A 6000-nucleotide genomic window follows, 5' to 3' on the forward strand; every position below is an offset into this window, starting at 1 on the left:
GATGGGAGGAGGTCTTGGATTACAGTATTGCATTCACAAACCTTAGGAGAGGCTTAACTTTTTAAGACGTTTCTAATTACACCACCTCCAAATAGCTGGGAGTGAGACCTATGCCTAGAGAACCTTTGTGTCTGCTGTAAGAGGTGTACATAGTAGCACAAGATTAAAACACCAGCTAATGAAAAATGTAAGCTCAAATTAATTTTCTCCTATTGAGTTTATTCTTTCCAGGTGTTGAAAGCCTAAGTAGGCCTATGCGTGGGGGAAAGTTAAGGTGTACTTTACTTTTCTTAGTTGTGAGGATTTTTGAAGATGTAAATGTTGCATAATATTTCATGATTAAGTATAGGCTTGTGTAATGGTGTAGATTCTTATTTTATCAAGATCAGTAGAAATTAAAGACAAACAAGCTCTACATTTAGTTTTGAGAGGCTGCCTTTCTAAAGAAAACAAACTATTGTTTTTAACGATACAGTAGTATGCCTAATATTTGTCTTGGTCATTTTGGCAGGATTGAACTTTAAACTATTGCTCCCCTTCACTAAGCCAACACAGACAACAGCAGATATTGATGAAGACACATTCCAGCGCATCAGATCAATCTAATCTACATGCAATTCTCATTTCTTTCTCTTTCTTTCAAATTAGAGTTTGTGATTATTTCACCAGGTGGTTCCCACACAACCCCATTAAAACCCATTAATCTGCCCCGTGGCCTGTCCCCCTAGCTCTCTTTATCTGATAACATTAGTGATATGTTGGATGCCTCCCACACCTTCACCAGCCCTCAGAGCTCCGGGGCCCTTTAAAGTGTCTGATAGTATTGATAGTATGCCTACTTATGCTAATGAGATTATCCTAGCTGATGTCCGTGAACTGATAGCAGATAGTGGTATGGAGGGCCGATGTTGGAGCAAATGATAATCACCAGGGTTAGTGAATGGACTGTGTGGGGGGTGAGGTGGGAAGGAGGTGAGGTAGGGGCTGGGTGTGAATGCAAGGTGGGGCTGGTCGCTCATTAACTCCATGTTTGTTGGTGCTGGGTTATTGTTCTGTCTTTGTGTTAATCATTACCTGCTCTGGCGCGCCGACAATGGAGTGACTGAGAGTCCCCTACTGTAATTCAAGGAGGCTACTGAAGCCACAACATGACCTGAAAGAAAGGGTGAGAGAGACAGAGAGGGAAAGAGTCCCCATGGCCTCTCCCACACCCATCTGTTTTCAGAAAGATGGATTTCATGACAGCCACTGTTTTTCTTCGTTTCTTCTCCCTTTCTTATTTGATATTCTTTCTTTCCGCTCTCTCTTTCCATCAGGCAGGGGAGTCCTCCTGTCCCCCGCTAGCAGCAGGCTGAACCTTCCCTGAACTCTTCCCTTTTAATTAATCTCACTTTGTTAATTATTTGTTTGTCTGTGTCCATCTTTTTGAAGTCACATAAGCGCCTGAAATATGTGGGCTGGCACTTATCTCCAGTTACTGTTGTGATACAGACTTAAATCATCCAGTTATACTACTTTCTCTTTACCCCCTCCTAAACATAATAGTTCATGCCCCCCCCCCCCCCCCCCCCCCACACACAAAGACCAATTTTAGGACGTATATTTGACAAGGTTGAAAGTTTTACGAGGGTATCTCATCTCTTGTCTGAACCTCCCTTTTTTGAGTGTGTGTGTGTTTTGTCGGGGGAGCGTGTGTCACGCCCTGATCTTTTTCACCTGTCCTTGTGATTGTCTCCACCCTCTCCAGGTGTCACTTATTTTCCCCAGTGTATTTCTCCCTGTGTTTCCTGTCTCTCTGTGCCAGTTCGTCTTGTATGTTTCCAAGTCAACCAGCAGTTTTCCCATTCTCCTGCATTTTGCGTTCTCCTTTTTCTAGTCCTCCTGGTTTTGACCCTTGCCTGTTTCTGGACTTTGTACCCACCTGTCTGACCAGCCTGACTGCCTTGACACGAGCCTGTCTGCCACTGTACCTCCTGGACTCTGATCTGATTTGAACCTTTTTGCCTGTCCATGACCATTCTCTTGTCTACCCCTTTGGATCAATACACAATGTAAGACTCCAACCATCTACCTCCTGTGTCTGCATTTGGGTCTCGCCTTGTGCCGTGATAGCATGGGGAGTTCTCAGCATCACCACCCTGGATGGTTCCGACCTTGAATATGTGGACATCTATAAGTACCTAGGTGTCTGGCTAGACTGTAAACTCTCCTTCCAGACTCATATCAAACATCTCCAATCTAAAATCAAATCTAGAGTCGGCTTTCTATTCCGCAACAAAGCCTCCTTCACTCACGCCGCCAAACTTACCCTAGTAAAACTGACTATCCTACCGATCCTCGACTTTGGCGATGTCTACAAAATAGCTTCCAATACTCTACTCAGCAAACTGGATGCAGTTTATCACAGTGCCATCCGTTTAGTTACTAAAGCACCTTATACCACCCACCACTGCGACCTGTATGCTCTAGTCGGCTGGCCCTCGCTACATATTCGTCGCCAGACCCACTGGCTCCAGGTCATCTACAAGTCCATGCTAGGTAAAGCTCCGCCTTATCTCAGTTCACTGGTCACGATGGCAACACCCACCCGTAGCACGTGCTCCAGCAGGTGTATCTCACTGATCATCCCTAAAGCCAACACCTCATTTGGCCGCCTTTCGTTCCAGTTCTCTGCTGCCTGTGACTGGAACGAATTGCAAAAATCGCTGAAGTTGGAGACTTTTATCTCCCTCACCAACTTCAAACATCTGCTATCTGAGCAGCTAACCGATCGCTGCAGCTGTACATAGTCTATCGGTAAATAGCCCACCCAATTTACCTACCTCATCCCCATACTGTTTATATTTATTTACTTTTCTGCTCTTTTGCACACCAGTATCTCTACCTGTACATGACCATCTGATCATTTATCTCTCCAGTGTTAATCTGCAAAATTGTAATTATTCGCCTACCTCCTCATGCCTTTTGCACACAATGTATATAGACTCTCTTTTTTTTCTTTTTTTTATACTGTGTTATTGACTTTGGTGTTTTGTTTACTCCATTGTTTACTCCATGTGTAACTCTGTGTTGTCTGTTCACACTGCTATGCTTTATCTCGGCCAGGTCGCAGTTGTAAATGAGAACTTGTTCTCAACTAGCCTACCTGGTTAAATAAAGGTGAAATACAAATAAAAAATGATTCAGTGAGGTTTCAGCACCTTTGGAGTGAATTAGGTGAATGAAACATCTCATTAAGACAGCACCCTATTGTCCTGGTGTTAGCGCTGTCGTTATGTGCTGTTTTTCACCCACCGTAACAGCTCGCATATGGTTAGGCTGGTGGATGAAAGGGGATCTAAAGCATCTCTGGTGTGTGTGTGCTTGTCTGTGCATGCGTGTGACTAAGTGTACGTGTGTGTGTGTGTGTATGTTTACACAGATATGTGGCAGGCAACAGAGGGGATTATGAATCTCTAAACACACTAGCTGGTATTCTCAGGATGTAGGAAGGCAAATATTTTGGTTAACCTCAGCACTAGGGGTTGAGCAAGTAGAGACTTGTGCCAGAATATTTTGGAGGAAATTTGGTAACTTTTGGGTATTACTATGATTGCAGTTCAATAAACACAGTAGGGTATGGTTGCGGTCTGCCTTTTCCTCTTGACCTTGAGCGCTTGTAATCTGTCCTCTTCTCCCTTGGATATCAGGTCAAATTGTTGCAGAGATCTCCATGGAAACCGCATGATACTTGCGGGTTGTTGAAAAACGGCAATGTGTAAGCAATGACCTCAAATTCATCCTGGAGGATCAAGCCTTAAGAAATGGAGGGTAACTTTATCTGGTGTAATTGTGCTAGTGGAGAAATCAGTGAAAGGATGGATCATCAGAGGGATTTCATCGTATCCATATCCTGCTGTTCAAGAGTTTTGTTTGGGATCGGGCTCTATATCTGCTCATCAATGAATGTTCTTCCAATGTTTGATTCATCAGTTCAAATATCAAATCAAATCACATTTTATTGGTCACATACACATGGTTAGCAGATGTTAATGCGAGTTCCGACCATGCAGATATATCTAACAAATAATCTAACAATTTCACAACAACTACCTTATACACACAAGTGTAAAGGAATGAATAAGAATATGTACATATAAATATATGGATGAGAGATGGCCAAACGGCATAGGCAAGATGCAGTAGATGGTATAGAGTACAGTATATACATATGAGATTGTAACGGCGTTCTTCGTTTGTCGAAAGAGAGTCGGACCGAAATGCAGCGTGGTGGTTAATCATGATCTTTAATGAAAAAAGTGACGATACATGAAATAACAATACAAATACGAAAACAACAAACGGAACGTGAAACCTAATTACAGCCTATCTGGTGACACTACACAGAGACAGGAACAATCACCCACGAAATACAAAGCGAACTCAGGCTACCTAAATACGGTTCCCAATCAGAGGCAACGAGAAGCACCTGACTGCTGATTGAGAACCGCCTCAGGCAGCCAAGCCTACACTCGACACACCCCTAATCAACCACAATCCCAATGCCTACAAAAAAAAACTATACGACAACACAATAACCCATGTCACACCCTGGCCTGAACAAATAATTAAAGAAAACACAAAATACTAAGACCAAGGCGTGACAGAACCCCCCCCCCCCCCCAAGGTGCGGACCCCCGGACGCACCTCAAAACCATAGGGAGGGTCCGGGTGGGCGTCTGTCCATGGTGGCGGCTCCGGCTCAGGACGTGGACCCCACTCCATAAATGTCATAGTTCCTCCCCTTCGCGTCCTGGGATAATCCACCCTGCCGCCGACCATGGCCTAATAGTCCTCACCCAGAACCCCACAGAACTGAGGAGCAGCTCATGACTGAGGGGCATCTCGGGACTGAGGGACAGCTCGGGACTGAGGGGCAGCTCAGGACTGAGGGGCAGCTCGGGACTGAGGGGCAGCTCGGGACTGAGGCAGCTCGGGACTGAGGTGCAGCTCGGGACTGAGGGGCAGCTCGGGACTGAGGGGCAGCCCGGAACTGAGGGGCAGCCCGGAACTGAGGGGCAGCCCGGAACTGAGGGGCAGCCCGGAACTGAGGGGCAGCCCGGAACTGAGGGGAAGCCCAGTACTGAGAGGAAGCCCAGTACTGAGAGGAAGCCCAGTACTGAGATGAAGCTCAGGTAGGTAGTAGGCTCCGGTAGATCCTGGCTGGCTGGCGGATCTGGAAGATTCAGGTTGACTAGCAGATCTGGAAGATTCTGGTTGACTAGCAGATCTGGAAGATTCTGACTGGCGGATCTAGCTGCTCTATGCAGACTGACAGCTCTGACTGCTCCATGCAGGCTGACAGCTCCTTGCAGACTGGCAGCTCTTTGCAGACTGACAGCTCTGACTGCTCCATGCAGGCTGACAGCTCCTTGCAGACTGACAGCTCCTTGTAGACTGACCGCTCCTTGCAGACTGACAGCTCCCTGCAGACTGGCAGCTCCTTGCAGACTGACAGCTCTGACTGCTCCATGCAGGCTGACAGCTCCTTGCAGACTGGAAGCTCCTTGCATACTGGCAGCTCCTTGCAGACTGGCAGCTCCTTGCAGACTGACAGCTCCTTGCAGACTGACATCTCTGGCTGCTTCATGCAGACTGACAGCTCTGACTGCTCCATGCAGGCTGACAGCTCCTTGCAGACTGGCAGCTCCTTGCAGACTGACATCTCGTTTCAGACTGACAGCTCCCTGCAGACTGGCAGCTCCTTGCAGACTGACAGCTCTGACTGCTCCATGCAGGCTGACAGCTCCTTGCAGACTGACAGCTCCTTGCAGACTGGCAGCTCCTTGCAGACTGGCAGCTCCTTGCAGACTGGCAGCTCTGGCTGCTTCATGCAGACTGACAGCTCTGACTGCTCCATGCAGGCTGACAGCTCCTTGCAGACTGGCAGCTCCTTGCAGACTGACAGCTCCTTGCAGACTGACAGCTCCCTGCAGACTGGCAGCTCCTTGCAGACTGACA

This window comes from Oncorhynchus kisutch, linkage group LG28 (assembly GCF_002021735.2).
Source record: "Oncorhynchus kisutch isolate 150728-3 linkage group LG28, Okis_V2, whole genome shotgun sequence".
Classification (NCBI taxonomy): domain Eukaryota; kingdom Metazoa; phylum Chordata; class Actinopteri; order Salmoniformes; family Salmonidae; genus Oncorhynchus; species Oncorhynchus kisutch.